Source organism: Hyla sarda, unplaced genomic scaffold (genome assembly GCF_029499605.1).
Source record: "Hyla sarda isolate aHylSar1 unplaced genomic scaffold, aHylSar1.hap1 scaffold_440, whole genome shotgun sequence".
Lineage (NCBI taxonomy): Eukaryota > Metazoa > Chordata > Amphibia > Anura > Hylidae > Hyla > Hyla sarda.
Genome location: NW_026610454.1, coordinates 38,898 through 59,178, shown reverse-complemented (window position 1 = coordinate 59,178; position 20,281 = coordinate 38,898). Strand labels below are relative to the sequence as shown.

The following is a 20,281-nucleotide window of genomic DNA, read 5'->3' as shown; positions in this document are numbered from 1 at the left end:
TGGATGGCTGGAAGCATTTGTCTTTGCCTTTGCAATACCACAGAAGCAATGCATGGTCAATGTACAGCAATGACACACCTGTGTGAACAGCCAGGAGACCCCCCCCCCCCCCATGTTATGTTACATAGTTACATAGTTAGTACGGTCGAAAAAAGACATATGTCCATCAAGTTCAACCAGGGAATTAAGGGGTAGGGGTGTGGCGCGATATTGGGGAAGGGATGAGATTTTATATTTCTTCATAAGCATTAATCTTATTTTGTCAATTAGGAACATTCAGCACCCACCCGCTATCAAGGCAGCTGCCTATCATGTCATGCCCTACCTGCACAGGTGTGCTGGCTACTCAAATGATCCAATTAAGGAGGCCATTTAGTCAGCAGCAGCAGAAGTCCTGTGCCTGGACGCTCCAACAGCGGCCAGACACAAGCAGAAGCAGAAGCAGCAGAAGCAGCAGCAGCACCACCTTTTGTTTTTTGGCTGCAGCAGCAGCAAGGCCCACAGGGCTGGCTAGCTGGCTAGCCAGCAAGCAGGTAGCAATGAAAGTAGGAATCTTTCTTTTTAACCCTGTAAGGGGGTGGTGCACTGTACCCGAAGATACTGCCATATCGGGTCAATGCATAGGGCGACGGAAGCAAGCTTCGAAATCGGCCCCCGTTCTCAAAAATCCATTTAATATATGGTCCCCAGATAGGGGACGTATCAGATATTAAACTGATAAGAACAGATACTACACTTGATCTTAGCCAAAAGGCCGAGAAGCGATAACCGTGAAAGGGGCGGGCCCAACAAGTTGCCCTTCATGGGCACTATCACTGCTTGCTGTCAGGGAGGCTGCCAGACAATTTTCCATGCACACTCTGGGCTGGGGGGCAGTAAACCACCAGTACACACAGCAGAACCTAAACCCATACCATTATTGCTAAGCAGCAAGACAGGGGCCCATTGCACTCCCACGGGGCCTTTTTAAATGCAATCCATAACCCGGATTTGCCAGGAACCCTTCTTACTCCTCCTACTTGCATGTGACACTGGGCTTAGGATCTGCATAGGAAACACACACACAAGCACACACCTACCTTTGTTGCCTGCAGATGCCTCCTTGGCTGTCCCCAAACGGTATCAAACCAACACCCACGGGAAGCTGTAAGCATAGAGGACATGCCTGCACCCCATTGGACTTACCTGTGTGGGTTAAACCCGGGTTATTTGACAACCTATGGCGGTGATGGTTCTGCTCAGGCAGAGCAGTGCTGATGCTCCTCATAAAGCTGTCGCTGCTGTGAAGGTTCTAGGTGACATCACAAATCCCTATGGTTACATACACAACAAAGCTGGGTTGTTGTTGTTTACACTCTGCAAGGCCTGTGGAAGTGAGTGACATCATAGCACTGTAGTTCTGAGGGTTCTAGATGGATGCAACAATCTCCTGTTGCTTCTATGAAGGCCATAATAGACGACATCACCAAACAGCTCCATAGTCACATACACAGCAAAGGAGAGATGTTGTTTACACCTAGTGATGTCAGTGGTATTGAGTGACATCACAGCACAGTGCTAAGGCTCCTGGGCCTGGACACAGCAGCGGCTGCAATATCTCAACGGAGAATACGTTTATATATATGTGTGTGTGTGCGCGTATATATATATATATATATATATATATATATATATTTCTCCGCCGAAATCACTTTTAAACCCATTTCCACCTTTTTTTCCCTTCTCTTCCTCTTACTTTTTTTTCACGTTTTTTTACGTTTTTCTCCTTTTCGCCTCTTTTCTGGGCGTATTATTCTTCTTTTTCTTCTTTTTTTTCGTCTAATGGATACCCCATCAGTGCAGCAATGCTTATTCAATACCGCCAGCAGATGGAGACACTGGGGGATAATTTTCTAAGGATTTATACTGATTTTTCCTGTCTGAATTTGTCGCACAGAAAGTTGCAGGCCAAATATGTGTGACATTTCTGCGACTTTAGCTTCTAGAGCATTTTTACAACATTATACATAGGTGCTGAATACATAAAAAGCGACTGTTCAGCGACAGACAAGTCGCATCGGCTGAAAGTAGGCCAGAATGTCAGTCCATGTTGGAGCAGGTTTAGATACAGTCTAAAGTATAGATCTCAAAGTCTGTGCACAGAATTTAGCAAGGGCCTCGCACCTTCTGATGCATCAGGTAGGTGCACAATAGCATAGCCTAACCCTCTGTACTTTGGTCTATATTGATGCGGGACATAGACAGCCAGCTGATGACCAATCCATTAGTGCAATGGATGGCTGGAAGCATTTGTCTTTGCCTTTGCAATACCACAGAAGCAATGCATGGTCAATGTACAGCAATGACACACCTGTGTGAACAGCCAGGAGACCCCCCCCCCCCCCATGTTATGTTACATAGTTACATAGTTAGTACGGTCGAAAAAAGACATATGTCCATCAAGTTCAACCAGGGAATTAAGGGGTAGGGGTGTGGCGCGATATTGGGGAAGGGATGAGATTTTATATTTCTTCATAAGCATTAATCTTATTTTGTCAATTAGGAACATTCAGCACCCACCCGCTATCAAGGCAGCTGCCTATCATGTCATGCCCTACCTGCACAGGTGTGCTGGCTACTCAAATGATCCAATTAAGGAGGCCATTTAGTCAGCAGCAGCAGAAGTCCTGTGCCTGGACGCTCCAACAGCGGCCAGACACAAGCAGAAGCAGAAGCAGCAGAAGCACCACCTTTTGTTTTTTGGCTGCAGCAGCAGCAAGGCCCACAGGGCTGGCTAGCTGGCTAGCCAGCAAGCAGGTAGCAATGAAAGTAGGAATCTTTCTTTTTAACCCTGTAAGGGGGTGGTGCACTGTACCCGAAGATACTGCCATATCGGGTCAATGCATAGGGCGACGGAAGCAAGCTTCGAAATCGGCCCCCGTTCTCAAAAATCCATTTAATATATGGTCCCCAGATAGGGGACGTATCAGATATTAAACTGATAAGAACAGATTTTTTTTTTTTTTTTTTTTTTTATCTAAAGCCGAGGAACGTGCTTTCGATTCACCCAAAGTGCAAGAAAAAGTGCAAACGTGTTACACTAAAAAAAACGTGCACAAAGGATGCGGTCTATCGCAAGCCCTTCTCCGATAGGAGAGAGGCCCCCCAACAAACCTTACCCTTCGCCTCCGGACCAAAAGGTACCTGCGAGGTTCCAGGTTCGATGTCCCTTTTCGCCAAAGCTACTAGGGGACCACAAATGCTCCCGGCATCCCCCTTGGCGTTGGCCAAGGTATCTGCCCGCAGAGCCGATTACGGTAGGTACCCTGCCAAAGCAGGGGTACCCGGGGTGTTTGCAGGGAGGTGCGGAACCTAATGGCCACACACACCTCCCCTAGACCGCCAGGAGGGACACCCAGAAGGGCTACCGCATCCTGACAAATCCTGTGAACACACAACACGCAAAAAGTGACACAGTGAGACAAAAAAATAAATAAATAAGTGAATGTGTGCAGATATACTGCCCGGACATCCGGCCGGATCTATAAAAATTTCTCTGATCCTAGCCAGAAGGCCGGGAATCAAGAGGTGAGTGCCACAAGGTGAAGAGATTATGGTGCCCGTGCTTCAACTCAGTGAGCCTATTCTCCCAGTGAGTTTCGGCACCTCGGGGTCACCACTCCCCGAGGCACAAAAGTACCTCGGCTCTAGACCCTCTCAGCCTCATGGCGAGACCCGGAGGGAACAGGTCACATCGGGGCAGCCGTCGAGCTGATTCCTCAGAACCAGCCCCGGAAAGCCCTGGTACACCTGCATCCTCCATGCAGCACCCATCCCCACCAGCATGAAAACTGATAAGAACAGATACTACACTTGATCTTAGCCAAAAGGCCGAGAAGCGATAACCGTGAAAGGGGCGGGCCCAACAAGGTGCCCTTCATGGGCACTATCACTGCTTGCTGTCAGGGAGGCTGCCAGACAATTTTCCATGCACACTCTGGGCTGGGGGGCAGTCAACCACCAGTACACACAGCAGAACCTAAACCCATACCATTATTGCTAAGCAGCAAGACAGGGGCCCATTGCACTCCCACGGGGCCTTTTTAAATGCAATCCATAACCCGGATTTGCCAGGAACCCTTCTTACTCCTCCTACTTGCATGTGACACTGGGCTTAGGATCTGCATAGGAAACACACACACAAGCACACACCTACCTTTGTTGCCTGCAGATGCCTCCTTGGCTGTCCCCAAACGGTATCAAACCAACACCCACGGGAAGCTGTAAGCATAGAGGACATGCCTGCACCCCATTGGACTTACCTGTGTGGGTTAAACCCGGGTTATTTGACAACCTATGGCGGTGATGGTTCTGCTCAGGCAGAGCAGTGCTGATGCTCCTCATAAAGCTGTCGCTGCTGTGAAGGTTCTAGGTGACATCACAAATCCCTATGGTTACATACACAACAAAGCTGGGTTGTTGTTGTTTACACTCTGCAAGGCCTGTGGAAGTGAGTGACATCATAGCACTGTAGTTCTGAGGGTTCTAGATGGATGCAACAATCTCCTGTTGCTTCTATGAAGGCCATAATAGACGACATCACCAAACAGCTCCATAGTCACATACACAGCAAAGGAGAGATGTTGTTTACACCTAGTGATGTCAGTGGTATTGAGTGACATCACAGCACAGTGCTAAGGCTCCTGGGCCTGGACACAGCAGCGGCTGCAATATCTCAACGGAGAATACGTTTATATATATGTGTGTGTGTGCGCGTATATATATATATATATATATATATATATATATATTTCTCCGCCGAAATCACTTTTAAACCCATTTCCACCTTTTTTTCCCTTCTCTTCCTCTTACTTTTTTTTCACGTTTTTTTACGTTTTTCTCCTTTTCGCCTCTTTTCTGGGCGTATTATTCTTCTTTTTCTTCTTTTTTTTCGTCTAATGCATACCCCATCAGTGCAGCAATGCTTATTCAATACCGCCAGCAGATGGAGACACTGGGGGATAATTTTCTAAGGATTTATACTGATTTTTCCTGTCTGAATTTGTCGCACAGAAAGTTGCAGGCCAAATATGTGTGACATTTCTGCGACTTTAGCTTCTAGAGCATTTTTACAACATTATACATAGGTGCTGAATACATAAAAAGCGACTGTTCAGCGACAGACAAGTCGCATCGGCTGAAAGTAGGCCAGAATGTCAGTCCATGTTGGAGCAGGTTTAGATACAGTCTAAAGTATAGATCTCAAAGTCTGTGCACAGAATTTAGCAAGGGCCTCGCACCTTCTGATGCATCAGGTAGGTGCACAATAGCATAGCCTAACCCTCTGTACTTTGGTCTATATTGATGCGGGACATAGACAGCCAGCTGATGACCAATCCATTAGTGCAATGGATGGCTGGAAGCATTTGTCTTTGCCTTTGCAATACCACAGAAGCAATGCATGGTCAATGTACAGCAATGACACACCTGTGTGAACAGCCAGGAGACCCCCCCCCCCCCCATGTTATGTTACATAGTTACATAGTTAGTACGGTCGAAAAAAGACATATGTCCATCAAGTTCAACCAGGGAATTAAGGGGTAGAGGTGTGGCGCGATATTGGGGAAGGGATGAGATTTTATATTTCTTCATAAGCATTAATCTTATTTTGTCAATTAGGAACATTCAGCACCCACCCGCTATCAAGGCAGCTGCCTATCATGTCATGCCCTACCTGCACAGGTGTGCTGGCTACTCAAATGATCCAATTAAGGAGGCCATTTAGTCAGCAGCAGCAGAAGTCCTGTGCCTGGACGCTCCAACAGCGGCCAGACACAAGCAGAAGCAGAAGCAGCAGAAGCAGCAGCAGCACCACCTTTTGTTTTTTGGCTGCAGCAGCAGCAAGGCCCACAGGGCTGGCTAGCTGGCTAGCCAGCAAGCAGGTAGCAATGAAAGTAGGAATCTTTCTTTTTAACCCTGTAAGGGGGTGGTGCACTGTACCCGAAGATACTGCCATATCGGGTCAATGCATAGGGCGACGGAAGCAAGCTTCGAAATCGGCCCCCGTTCTCAAAAATCCATTTAATATATGGTCCCCAGATAGGGGACGTATCAGATATTAAACTGATAAGAACAGATACTACACTTGATCTTAGCCAAAAGGCCGAGAAGCGATAACCGTGAAAGGGGCGGGCCCAACAAGGTGCCCTTCATGGGCACTATCACTGCTTGCTGTCAGGGAGGCTGCCAGACAATTTTCCATGCACACTCTGGGCTGGGGGGCAGTCAACCACCAGTACACACAGCAGAACCTAAACCCATACCATTATTGCTAAGCAGCAAGACAGGGGCCCATTGCACTCCCACGGGGCCTTTTTAAATGCAATCCATAACCCGGATTTGCCAGGAACCCTTCTTACTCCTCCTACTTGCATGTGACACTGGGCTTAGGATCTGCATAGGAAACACACACACAAGCACACACCTACCTTTGTTGCCTGCAGATGCCTCCTTGGCTGTCCCCAAACGGTATCAAACCAACACCCACGGGAAGCTGTAAGCATAGAGGACATGCCTGCACCCCATTGGACTTACCTGTGTGGGTTAAACCCGGGTTATTTGACAACCTATGGCGGTGATGGTTCTGCTCAGGCAGAGCAGTGCTGATGCTCCTCATAAAGCTGTCGCTGCTGTGAAGGTTCTAGGTGACATCACAAATCCCTATGGTTACATACACAACAAAGCTGGGTTGTTGTTGTTTACACTCTGCAAGGCCTGTGGAAGTGAGTGACATCATAGCACTGTAGTTCTGAGGGTTCTAGATGGATGCAACAATCTCCTGTTGCTTCTATGAAGGCCATAATAGACGACATCACCAAACAGCTCCATAGTCACATACACAGCAAAGGAGAGATGTTGTTTACACCTAGTGATGTCAGTGGTATTGAGTGACATCACAGCACAGTGCTAAGGCTCCTGGGCCTGGACACAGCAGCGGCTGCAATATCTCAACGGAGAATACGTTTATATATATGTGTGTGTGTGCGCGTATATATATATATATATATATATATATATATATATATATATATTTCTCCGCCGAAATCACTTTTAAACCCATTTCCACCTTTTTTTCCCTTCTCTTCCTCTTACTTTTTTTTCACGTTTTTTTACGTTTTTCTCCTTTTCGCCTCTTTTCTGGGCGTATTATTCTTCTTTTTCTTCTTTTTTTTCGTCTAATGCATACCCCATCAGTGCAGCAATGCTTATTCAATACCGCCAGCAGATGGAGACACTGGGGGATAATTTTCTAAGGATTTATACTGATTTTTCCTGTCTGAATTTGTCGCACAGAAAGTTGCAGGCCAAATATGTGTGACATTTCTGCGACTTTAGCTTCTAGAGCATTTTTACAACATTATACATAGGTGCTGAATACATAAAAAGCGACTGTTCAGCGACAGACAAGTCGCATCGGCTGAAAGTAGGCCAGAATGTCAGTCCATGTTGGAGCAGGTTTAGATACAGTCTAAAGTATAGATCTCAAAGTCTGTGCACAGAATTTAGCAAGGGCCTCGCACCTTCTGATGCATCAGGTAGGTGCACAATAGCATAGCCTAACCCTCTGTACTTTGGTCTATATTGATGCGGGACATAGACAGCCAGCTGATGACCAATCCATTAGTGCAATGGATGGCTGGAAGCATTTGTCTTTGCCTTTGCAATACCACAGAAGCAATGCATGGTCAATGTACAGCAATGACACACCTGTGTGAACAGCCAGGAGACCCCCCCCCCCCCCCCCCCATGTTATGTTACATAGTTACATAGTTAGTACGGTCGAAAAAAGACATATGTCCATCAAGTTCAACCAGGGAATTAAGGGGTAGGGGTGTGGCGCGATATTGGGGAAGGGATGAGATTTTATATTTCTTCATAAGCATTAATCTTATTTTGTCAATTAGGAACATTCAGCACCCACCCGCTATCAAGGCAGCTGCCTATCATGTCATGCCCTACCTGCACAGGTGTGCTGGCTACTCAAATGATCCAATTAAGGAGGCCATTTAGTCAGCAGCAGCAGAAGTCCTGTGCCTGGACGCTCCAACAGCGGCCAGACACAAGCAGAAGCAGAAGCAGCAGAAGCAGCAGCAGCACCACCTTTTGTTTTTTGGCTGCAGCAGCAGCAAGGCCCACAGGGCTGGCTAGCTGGCTAGCCAGCAAGCAGGTAGCAATGAAAGTAGGAATCTTTCTTTTTAACCCTGTAAGGGGGTGGTGCACTGTACCCGAAGATACTGCCATATCGGGTCAATGCATAGGGCGACGGAAGCAAGCTTCGAAATCGGCCCCCGTTCTCAAAAATCCATTTAATATATGGTCCCCAGATAGGGGACGTATCAGATATTAAACTGATAAGAACAGATACTACACTTGATCTTAGCCAAAAGGCCGAGAAGCGATAACCGTGAAAGGGGCGGGCCCAACAAGTTGCCCTTCATGGGCACTATCACTGCTTGCTGTCAGGGAGGCTGCCAGACAATTTTCCATGCACACTCTGGGCTGGGGGGCAGTCAACCACCAGTACACACAGCAGAACCTAAACCCATACCATTATTGCTAAGCAGCAAGACAGGGGCCCATTGCACTCCCACGGGGCCTTTTTAAATGCAATCCATAACCCGGATTTGCCAGGAACCCTTCTTACTCCTCCTACTTGCATGTGACACTGGGCTTAGGATCTGCATAGGAAACACACACACAAGCACACACCTACCTTTGTTGCCTGCAGATGCCTCCTTGGCTGTCCCCAAACGGTATCAAACCAACACCCACGGGAAGCTGTAAGCATAGAGGACATGCCTGCACCCCATTGGACTTACCTGTGTGGGTTAAACCCGGGTTATTTGACAACCTATGGCGGTGATGGTTCTGCTCAGGCAGAGCAGTGCTGATGCTCCTCATAAAGCTGTCGCTGCTGTGAAGGTTCTAGGTGACATCACAAATCCCTATGGTTACATACACAACAAAGCTGGGTTGTTGTTGTTTACACTCTGCAAGGCCTGTGGAAGTGAGTGACATCATAGCACTGTAGTTCTGAGGGTTCTAGATGGATGCAACAATCTCCTGTTGCTTCTATGAAGGCCATAATAGACGACATCACCAAACAGCTCCATAGTCACATACACAGCAAAGGAGAGATGTTGTTTACACCTAGTGATGTCAGTGGTATTGAGTGACATCACAGCACAGTGCTAAGGCTCCTGGGCCTGGACACAGCAGCGGCTGCAATATCTCAACGGAGAATACGTTTATATATATGTGTGTGTGTGCGCGTATATATATATATATATATATATATATATATATATATATATATATTTCTCCGCCGAAATCACTTTTAAACCCATTTCCACCTTTTTTTCCCTTCTCTTCCTCTTACTTTTTTTTCACGTTTTTTTACGTTTTTCTCCCTTTCGCCTCTTTTCTGGGCGTATTATTCTTCTTTTTCTTCTTTTTTTTCGTCTAATGCATACCCCATCAGTGCAGCAATGCTTATTCAATACCGCCAGCAGATGGAGACACTGGGGGATAATTTTCTAAGGATTTATACTGATTTTTCCTGTCTGAATTTGTCGCACAGAAAGTTGCAGGCCAAATATGTGTGACATTTCTGCGACTTTAGCTTCTAGAGCATTTTTACAACATTATACATAGGTGCTGAATACATAAAAAGCGACTGTTCAGCGAGAGACAAGTCGCATCGGCTGAAAGTAGGCCAGAATGTCAGTCCATGTTGGAGCAGGTTTAGATACAGTCTAAAGTATAGATCTCAAAGTCTGTGCACAGAATTTAGCAAGGGCCTCGCACCTTCTGATGCATCAGGTAGGTGCACAATAGCATAGCCTAACCCTCTGTACTTTGGTCTATATTGATGCGGGACATAGACAGCCAGCTGATGACCAATCCATTAGTGCAATGGATGGCTGGAAGCATTTGTCTTTGCCTTTGCAATACCACAGAAGCAATGCATGGTCAATGTACAGCAATGACACACCTGTGTGAACAGCCAGGAGACCCCCCCCCCCCCCATGTTATGTTACATAGTTACATAGTTAGTACGGTCGAAAAAAGACATATGTCCATCAAGTTCAACCAGGGAATTAAGGGGTAGGGGTGTGGCGCGATATTGGGGAAGGGATGAGATTTTATATTTCTTCATAAGCATTAATCTTATTTTGTCAATTAGGAACATTCAGCACCCAACCGCTATCAAGGCAGCTGCCTATCATGTCATGCCCTACCTGCACAGGTGTGCTGGCTACTCAAATGATCCAATTAAGGAGGCCATTTAGTCAGCAGCAGCAGAAGTCCTGTGCCTGGACGCTCCAACAGCGGCCAGACACAAGCAGAAGCAGAAGCAGCAGAAGCAGCAGCAGCACCACCTTTTGTTTTTTGGCTGCAGCAGCAGCAAGGCCCACAGGGCTGGCTAGCTGGCTAGCCAGCAAGCAGGTAGCAATGAAAGTAGGAATCTTTCTTTTTAACCCTGTAAGGGGGTGGTGCACTGTACCCGAAGATACTGCCATATCGGGTCAATGCATAGGGCGACGGAAGCAAGCTTCGAAATCGGCCCCCGTTCTCAAAAATCCATTTAATATATGGTCCCCAGATAGGGGACGTATCAGATATTAAACTGATAAGAACAGATACTACACTTGATCTTAGCCAAAAGGCCGAGAAGCGATAACCGTGAAAGGGGCGGGCCCAACAAGGTGCCCTTCATGGGCACTATCACTGCTTGCTGTCAGGGAGGCTGCCAGACAATTTTCCATGCACACTCTGGGCTGGGGGGCAGTCAACCACCAGTACACACAGCAGAACCTAAACCCATACCATTATTGCTAAGCAGCAAGACAGGGGCCCATTGCACTCCCACGGGGCCTTTTTAAATGCAATCCATAACCCGGATTTGCCAGGAACCCTTCTTACTCCTCCTACTTGCATGTGACACTGGGCTTAGGATCTGCATAGGAAACACACACACAAGCACACACCTACCTTTGTTGCCTGCAGATGCCTCCTTGGCTGTCCCCAAACGGTATCAAACCAACACCCACGGGAAGCTGTAAGCATAGAGGACATGCCTGCACCCCATTGGACTTACCTGTGTGGGTTAAACCCGGGTTATTTGACAACCTATGGCGGTGATGGTTCTGCTCAGGCAGAGCAGTGCTGATGCTCCTCATAAAGCTGTCGCTGCTGTGAAGGTTCTAGGTGACATCACAAATCCCTATGGTTACATACACAACAAAGCTGGGTTGTTGTTGTTTACACTCTGCAAGGCCTGTGGAAGTGAGTGACATCATAGCACTGTAGTTCTGAGGGTTCTAGATGGATGCAACAATCTCCTGTTGCTTCTATGAAGGCCATAATAGACGACATCACCAAACAGCTCCATAGTCACATACACAGCAAAGGAGAGATGTTGTTTACACCTAGTGATGTCAGTGGTATTGAGTGACATCACAGCACAGTGCTAAGGCTCCTGGGCCTGGACACAGCAGCGGCTGCAATATCTCAACGGAGAATACGTTTATATATATGTGTGTGTGTGCGCGTATATATATATATATATATATATATATATATATATATATTTCTCCGCCGAAATCACTTTTAAACCCATTTCCACCTTTTTTTCCCTTCTCTTCCTCTTACTTTTTTTTCACGTTTTTTTACGTTTTTCTCCTTTTCGCCTCTTTTCTGGGCGTATTATTCTTCTTTTTCTTCTTTTTTTTCGTCTAATGCATACCCCATCAGTGCAGCAATGCTTATTCAATACCGCCAGCAGATGGAGACACTGGGGGATAATTTTCTAAGGATTTATACAGATTTTTCCTGTCTGAATTTGTCGCACAGAAAGTTGCAGGCCAAATATGTGTGACATTTCTGCGACTTTAGCTTCTAGAGCATTTTTACAACATTATACATAGGTGCTGAATACATAAAAAGCGACTGTTCAGCGACAGACAAGTCGCATCGGCTGAAAGTAGGCCAGAATGTCAGTCCATGTTGGAGCAGGTTTAGATACAGTCTAAAGTATAGATCTCAAAGTCTGTGCACAGAATTTAGCAAGGGCCTTGCACCTTCTGATGCATCAGGTAGGTGCACAATAGCATAGCCTAACCCTCTGTACTTTGGTCTATATTGATGCGGGACATAGACAGCCAGCTGATGACCAATCCATTAGTGCAATGGATGGCTGGAAGCATTTGTCTTTGCCTTTGCAATACCACAGAAGCAATGCATGGTCAATGTACAGCAATGACACACCTGTGTGAACAGCCAGGAGACCCCCCCCCCCCCCCCCATGTTATGTTACATAGTTACATAGTTAGTACGGTCGAAAAAAGACATATGTCCATCAAGTTCAACCAGGGAATTAAGGGGTAGGGGTGTGGCGCGATATTGGGGAAGGGATGAGATTTTATATTTCTTCATAAGCATTAATCTTATTTTGTCAATTAGGAACATTCAGCACCCACCCGCTATCAAGGCAGCTGCCTATCATGTCATGCCCTACCTGCACAGGTGTGCTGGCTACTCAAATGATCCAATTAAGGAGGCCATTTAGTCAGCAGCAGCAGAAGTCCTGTGCCTGGACGCTCCAACAGCGGCCAGACACAAGCAGAAGCAGAAGCAGCAGAAGCAGCAGCAGCACCACCTTTTGTTTTTTGGCTGCAGCAGCAGCAAGGCCCACAGGGCTGGCTAGCTGGCTAGCCAGCAAGCAGGTAGCAATGAAAGTAGGAATCTTTCTTTTTAACCCTGTAAGGGGGTGGTGCACTGTACCCGAAGATACTGCCATATCGGGTCAATGCATAGGGCGACGGAAGCAAGCTTCGAAATCGGCCCCCGTTCTCAAAAATCCATTTAATATATGGTCCCCAGATAGGGGACGTATCAGATATTAAACTGATAAGAACAGATACTACACTTGATCTTAGCCAAAAGGCCGAGAAGCGATAACCGTGAAAGGGGCGGGCCCAACAAGGTGCCCTTCATGGGCACTATCACTGCTTGCTGTCAGGGAGGCTGCCAGACAATTTTCCATGCACACTCTGGGCTGGGGGGCAGTCAACCACCAGTACACACAGCAGAACCTAAACCCATACCATTATTGCTAAGCAGCAAGACAGGGGCCCATTGCACTCCCACGGGGCCTTTTTAAATGCAATCCATAACCCGGATTTGCCAGGAACCCTTCTTACTCCTCCTACTTGCATGTGACACTGGGCTTAGGATCTGCATAGGAAACACACACACAAGCACACACCTACCTTTGTTGCCTGCAGATGCCTCCTTGGCTGTCCCCAAACGGTATCAAACCAACACCCACGGGAAGCTGTAAGCATAGAGGACATGCCTGCACCCCATTGGACTTACCTGTGTGGGTTAAACCCGGGTTATTTGACAACCTATGGCGGTGATGGTTCTGCTCAGGCAGAGCAGTGCTGATGCTCCTCATAAAGCTGTCGCTGCTGTGAAGGTTCTAGGTGACATCACAAATCCCTATGGTTACATACACAACAAAGCTGGGTTGTTGTTGTTTACACTCTGCAAGGCCTGTGGAAGTGAGTGACATCATAGCACTGTAGTTCTGAGGGTTCTAGATGGATGCAACAATCTCCTGTTGCTTCTATGAAGGCCATAATAGACGACATCACCAAACAGCTCCATAGTCACATACACAGCAAAGGAGAGATGTTGTTTACACCTAGTGATGTCAGTGGTATTGAGTGACATCACAGCACAGTGCTAAGGCTCCTGGGCCTGGACACAGCAGCGGCTGCAATATCTCAACGGAGAATACGTTTATATATATGTGTGTGTGTGCGCGTATATATATATATATATATATATATATATATATATATATATATATATATATTTCTCCGCCGAAATCACTTTTAAACCCATTTCCACCTTTTTTTCCCTTCTCTTCCTCTTACTTTTTTTTCACGTTTTTTTACGTTTTTCTCCCTTTCGCCTCTTTTCTGGGCGTATTATTCTTCTTTTTCTTCTTTTTTTTCGTCTAATGCATACCCCATCAGTGCAGCAATGCTTATTCAATACCGCCAGCAGATGGAGACACTGGGGGATAATTTTCTAAGGATTTATACTGATTTTTCCTGTCTGAATTTGTCGCACAGAAAGTTGCAGGCCAAATATGTGTGACATTTCTGCGACTTTAGCTTCTAGAGCATTTTTACAACATTATACATAGGTGCTGAATACATAAAAAGCGACTGTTCAGCGACAGACAAGTCGCATCGGCTGAAAGTAGGCCAGAATGTCAGTCCATGTTGGAGCAGGTTTAGATACAGTCTAAAGTATAGATCTCAAAGTCTGTGCACAGAATTTAGCAAGGGCCTCGCACCTTCTGATGCATCAGGTAGGTGCACAATAGCATAGCCTAACCCTCTGTACTTTGGTCTATATTGATGCGGGACATAGACAGCCAGCTGATGACCAATCCATTAGTGCAATGGATGGCTGGAAGCATTTGTCTTTGCCTTTGCAATACCACAGAAGCAATGCATGGTCAATGTACAGCAATGACACACCTGTGTGAACAGCCAGGAGACCCCCCCCCCCCCCCCCATGTTATGTTACATAGTTACATAGTTAGTACGGTCGAAAAAAGACATATGTCCATCAAGTTCAACCAGGGAATTAAGGGGTAGGGGTGTGGCGCGATATTGGGGAAGGGATGAGATTTTATATTTCTTCATAAGCATTAATCTTATTTTGTCAATTAGGAACATTCAGCACCCACCCGCTATCAAGGCAGCTGCCTATCATGTCATGCCCTACCTGCACAGGTGTGCTGGCTACTCAAATGATCCAATTAAGGAGGCCATTTAGTCAGCAGCAGCAGAAGTCCTGTGCCTGGACGCTCCAACAGCGGCCAGACACAAGCAGAAGCAGAAGCAGCAGAAGCAGCAGCAGCACCACCTTTTGTTTTTTGGCTGCAGCAGCAGCAAGGCCCACAGGGCTGGCTAGCTGGCTAGCCAGCAAGCAGGTAGCAATGAAAGTAGGAATCTTTCTTTTTAACCCTGTAAGGGGGTGGTGCACTGTACCCGAAGATACTGCCATATCGGGTCAATGCATAGGGCGACGGAAGCAAGCTTCGAAATCGGCCCCCGTTCTCAAAAATCCATTTAATATATGGTCCCCAGATAGGGGACGTATCAGATATTAAACTGATAAGAACAGATACTACACTTGATCTTAGCCAAAAGGCCGAGAAGCGATAACCGTGAAAGGGGCGGGCCCAACAAGGTGCCCTTCATGGGCACTATCACTGCTTGCTGTCAGGGAGGCTGCCAGACAATTTTCCATGCACACTCTGGGCTGGGGGGCAGTCAACCACCAGTACACACAGCAGAACCTAAACCCATACCATTATTGCTAAGCAGCAAGACAGGGGCCCATTGCACTCCCACGGGGCCTTTTTAAATGCAATCCATAACCCGGATTTGCCAGGAACCCTTCTTACTCCTCCTACTTGCATGTGACACTGGGCTTAGGATCTGCATAGGAAACACACACACAAGCACACACCTACCTTTGTTGCCTGCAGATGCCTCCTTGGCTGTCCCCAAACGGTATGAAACCAACACCCACGGGAAGCTGTAAGCATAGAGGACATGCCTGCACCCCATTGGACTTACCTGTGTGGGTTAAACCCGGGTTATTTGACAACCTATGGCGGTGATGGTTCTGCTCAGGCAGAGCAGTGCTGATGCTCCTCATAAAGCTGTCGCTGCTGTGAAGGTTCTAGGTGACATCACAAATCCCTATGGTTACATACACAACAAAGCTGGGTTGTTGTTGTTTACACTCTGCAAGGCCTGTGGAAGTGAGTGACATCATAGCACTGTAGTTCTGAGGGTTCTAGATGGATGCAACAATCTCCTGTTGCTTCTATGAAGGCCATAATAGACGACATCACCAAACAGCTCCATAGTCACATACACAGCAAAGGAGAGATGTTGTTTACACCTAGTGATGTCAGTGGTATTGAGTGACATCACAGCACAGTGCTAAGGCTCCTGGGCCTGGACACAGCAGCGGCTGCAATATCTCAACGGAGAATACGTTTATATATATGTGTGTGTGTGCGCGTATATATATATATATATATATATATATATATATATATATTTCTCCGCCGAAATCACTTTTAAACCCATTTCCACCTTTTTTTCCCTTCTCTTCCTCTTACTTTTTTTTCACGTTTTTTTACGTTTTTCTCCCTTTCGCCTCTTTTCTGGGCGTATTATTCTTCTTTTTCTTCTTTTTTTTCGTCTAATGCATACCCCATCAGTGCAGCAATGCTTATTCAATACCGCCAGCAGATGGAGACACTGGGGGATAATTTTCTAAGGATTTATACTGATTTTTCCTGTCTGAATTTGTCGCACAGAAAGTTGCAGGCCAAATATGTGTGACATTTCTGCGACTTTAGCTTCTAGAGCATTTTTACAACATTATACATAGGTGCTGAATACATAAAAAGCGACTGTTCAGCGACAGACAAGTCGCATCGGCTGAAAGTAGGCCAGAATGTCAGTCCATGTTGGAGCAGGTTTAGATACAGTCTAAAGTATAGATCTCAAAGTCTGTGCACAGAATTTAGCAAGGGCCTCGCACCTTCTGATGCATCAGGTAGGTGCACAATAGCATAGCCTAACCCTCTGTACTTTGGTCTATATTGATGCGGGACATAGACAGCCAGCTGATGACCAATCCATTAGTGCAATGGATGGCTGGAAGCATTTGTCTTTGCCTTTGCAATACCACAGAAGCAATGCATGGTCAATGTACAGCAATGACACACCTGTGTGAACAGCCAGGAGACCCCCCCCCCCCCCCCCATGTTATGTTACATAGTTACATAGTTAGTACGGTCGAAAAAAGACATATGTCCATCAAGTTCAACCAGGGAATTAAGGGGTAGGGGTGTGGCGCGATATTGGGGAAGGGATGAGATTTTATATTTCTTCATAAGCATTAATCTTATTTTGTCAATTAGGAACATTCAGCACCCACCCGCTATCAAGGCAGCTGCCTATCATGTCATGCCCTACCTGCACAGGTGTGCTGGCTACTCAAATGATCCAATTAAGGAGGCCATTTAGTCAGCAGCAGCAGAAGTCCTGTGCCTGGACGCTCCAACAGCGGCCAGACACAAGCAGAAGCAGAAGCAGCAGAAGCAGCAGCAGCACCACCTTTTGTTTTTTGGCTGCAGCAGCAGCAAGGCCCACAGGGCTGGCTAGCTGGCTAGCCAGCAAGCAGGTAGCAATGAAAGTAGGAATCTTTCTTTTTAACCCTGTAAGGGGGTGGTGCACTGTACCCGAAGATACTGCCATATCGGGTCAATGCATAGGGCGACGGAAGCAAGCTTCGAAATCGGCCCCCGTTCTCAAAAATCCATTTAATATATGGTCCCCAGATAGGGGACGTATCAGATATTAAACTGATAAGAACAGATTTTTTTTTTTTTTTTTTTTTTAAGCCGAGGAACGTGCTTTCGATTCACCCAAAGTGCAAGAAAAAGTGCAAACGTGTTACACTAAAAAAACGTGCACAAAGGATGCGGTCTATCGCAAGCCCTTCTCCGATAGGAGAGAGGCCCCCCAACAAACCTTACCCTTCGCCTCCGGACCAAAAGGTACCTGCGAGGTTCCAGGTTCGATGTCCCTTTTCGCCGAAGCTACTAGGGGACCACAAATGCTCCCGGCATCCCCCTTGGCGTTAGCCAAGGTATCTGCCCGCAGAGCCGATTACGGTAGGTACCCTGCCAAAGCAGGAGTACCCGGGGTGTTTGCAGGGAGGTGCGGAACCTAATGGCCACACACACCTCCCCTAGACCGCCAGGAGGGACACCCAGAAGGGCTACCGCATCCTGACAAATCCTGTGAACACACAACACGCAAAAAGTGACACAGTGAGACAAAAAAGAAATAAATAAGTGAATGTGTGCAGATATACTGCCCGGACATCCGGCCGGATCTATAAAAATTTCTCTGATCCTAGCCAGAAGGCCGGGAATCAAGAGGTGAGTGCCACAAGGTGAAGAGATTATGGTGCCCGTGCTTCAACTCAGTGAGTCTATTCTCCCAGTGAGTTTCGGCACCTCGGGGTCACCACTCCCCGAGGCACAAAAGTACCTCGGCTCTAGACCCTCTCAGCCTCATGGCGAGACCCGGAGGGAACAGGTCACATCGGGGCAGCCGTCGAGCTGATTCCTCAGAACCAGCCCCGGAAAGCCCTGGTACACCTGCATCCTCCATGCAGCACCCATCCCCACCAGCATGAAAACTGATAAGAACAGATACTACACTTGATCTTAGCCAAAAGGCCGAGAAGCGATAACCGTGAAAGGGGCGGGCCCAACAAGGTGCCCTTCATGGGCACTATCACTGCTTGCTGTCAGGGAGGCTGCCAGACAATTTTCCATGCACACTCTGGGCTGGGGGGCAGTCAACCACCAGTACACACAGCAGAACCTAAACCCATACCATTATTGCTAAGCAGCAAGACAGGGGCCCATTGCACTCCCACGGGGCCTTTTTAAATGCAATCCATAACCCGGATTTGCCAGGAACCCTTCTTACTCCTCCTACTTGCATGTGACACTGGGCTTAGGATCTGCATAGGAAACACACACACAAGCACACACCTACCTTTGTTGCCTGCAGATGCCTCCTTGGCTGTCCCCAAACGGTATCAAACCAACACCCACGGGAAGCTGTAAGCATAGAGGACATGCCTGCACCCCATTGGACTTACCTGTGTGGGTTAAACCCGGGTTATTTGACAACCTATGGCGGTGATGGTTCTGCTCAGGCAGAGCAGTGCTGATGCTCCTCATAAAGCTGTCGCTGCTGTGAAGGTTCTAGGTGACATCACAAATCCCTATGGTTACATACACAACAAAGCTGGGTTGTTGTTGTTTACACTCTGCAAGGCCTGTGGAAGTGAGTGACATCATAGCACTGTAGTTCTGAGGGTTCTAGATGGATGCAACAATCTCCTGTTGCTTCTATGAAGGCCATAATAGACGACATCACCAAACAGCTCCATAGTCACATACACAGCAAAGGAGAGATGTTGTTTACACCTAGTGATGTCAGTGGTATTGAGTGACATCACAGCACAGTGCTAAGGCTCCTGGGCCTGGACACAGCAGCGGCTGCAATATCTCAACGGAGAATACGTTTATATATATGTGTGTGTGTGCGCGTATATATATATATATATATATATATATATATATATATATATATATATATTTCTCCGCCGAAATCACTTTTAAACCCATTTCCACCTTTTTTTCCCTTCTCTTCCTCTTACTTTTTTTTCACGTTTTTTTACGTTTTTCTCCCTTTCGCCTCTTTTCTGGGCGTATTATTCTTCTTTTTCTTCTTTTTTTTCGTCTAATGCATACCCCATCAGTGCAGCAATGCTTATTCAATACCGCCAGCAGATGGAGACACTGGGGGATAATTTTCTAAGGATTTATACTGATTTTTCCTGTCTGAATTTGTCGCACAGAAAGTTGCAGGCCAAATATGTGTGACATTTCTGCGACTTTAGCTTCTAGAGCATTTTTACAACATTATACATAGGTGCTGAATACATAAAAAGCGACTGTTCAGCGACAGACAAGTCGCATCGGCTGAAAGTAGGCCAGAATGTCAGTCCATGTTGGAGCAGGTTTAGATACAGTCTAAAGTATAGATCTCAAAGTCTGTGCACAGAATTTAGCAAGGGCCTCGCACCTTCTGATGCATCAGGTAGGTGCACAATAGCATAGCCTAACCCTCTGTACTTTGGTCTATATTGATGCGGGACATAGACAGCCAGCTGATGACCAATCCATTAGTGCAATGGATGGCTGGAAGCATTTGTCTTTGCCTTTGCAATACCACAGAAGCAATGCATGGTCAATGTACAGCAATGACACACCTGTGTGAACAGCCAGGAGACCCCCCCCCCCCCCCCATGTTATGTTACATAGTTACATAGTTAGTACGGTCGAAAAAAGACATATGTCCATCAAGTTCAACCAGGGAATTAAGGGGTAGGGGTGTGGCGCGATATTGGGGAAGGGATGAGATTTTATATTTCTTCATAAGCATTAATCTTATTTTGTCAATTAGGAACATTCAGCACCCACCCGCTATCAAGGCAGCTGCCTATCATGTCATGCCCTACCTGCACAGGTGTGCTGGCT

At 46.7% G+C, this 20,281-nt stretch overlaps 7 non-coding genes and 3 pseudogenes across 7 annotated transcripts; all 10 read right to left on the bottom strand.

Moving 5' to 3' along the window:
• Positions 1-575: 575 nt before the first annotated feature.
• Positions 576-766, bottom strand: LOC130334729 (U2 spliceosomal RNA). The gene has a single exon (XR_008876483.1). It is a non-coding gene; the product is annotated as a U2 spliceosomal RNA (small nuclear RNA).
• Positions 767-2,838: 2,072 nt separating this feature from the next.
• On the bottom strand, positions 2,839-3,027 carry LOC130334711 (U2 spliceosomal RNA). The gene has a single exon (XR_008876474.1). It is a non-coding gene; the product is annotated as a U2 spliceosomal RNA (small nuclear RNA).
• A 695-nt stretch (positions 3,028-3,722) lies between these two features.
• On the bottom strand, positions 3,723-3,882 carry LOC130334718 (U2 spliceosomal RNA; annotated as a pseudogene).
• Positions 3,883-5,963: 2,081 nt separating this feature from the next.
• Positions 5,964-6,154, bottom strand: LOC130334728 (U2 spliceosomal RNA). Its single transcript, XR_008876482.1, has one exon. It is a non-coding gene; the product is annotated as a U2 spliceosomal RNA (small nuclear RNA).
• Positions 6,155-8,248: 2,094 nt separating this feature from the next.
• Positions 8,249-8,439, bottom strand: LOC130334726 (U2 spliceosomal RNA). The gene has a single exon (XR_008876480.1). It is a non-coding gene; the product is annotated as a U2 spliceosomal RNA (small nuclear RNA).
• Positions 8,440-10,530: 2,091 nt separating this feature from the next.
• Positions 10,531-10,721, bottom strand: LOC130334725 (U2 spliceosomal RNA). Its single transcript, XR_008876479.1, has one exon. It is a non-coding gene; the product is annotated as a U2 spliceosomal RNA (small nuclear RNA).
• A 2,088-nt stretch (positions 10,722-12,809) lies between these two features.
• Positions 12,810-13,000, bottom strand: LOC130334724 (U2 spliceosomal RNA). Its single transcript, XR_008876478.1, has one exon. It is a non-coding gene; the product is annotated as a U2 spliceosomal RNA (small nuclear RNA).
• Positions 13,001-15,100: 2,100 nt separating this feature from the next.
• On the bottom strand, positions 15,101-15,291 carry LOC130334723 (U2 spliceosomal RNA). Its single transcript, XR_008876477.1, has one exon. It is a non-coding gene; the product is annotated as a U2 spliceosomal RNA (small nuclear RNA).
• A 2,088-nt stretch (positions 15,292-17,379) lies between these two features.
• Positions 17,380-17,600, bottom strand: LOC130334713 (U2 spliceosomal RNA; annotated as a pseudogene).
• Positions 17,601-18,255: 655 nt separating this feature from the next.
• Positions 18,256-18,415, bottom strand: LOC130334717 (U2 spliceosomal RNA; annotated as a pseudogene).
• Positions 18,416-20,281: the final 1,866 nt, after the last annotated feature.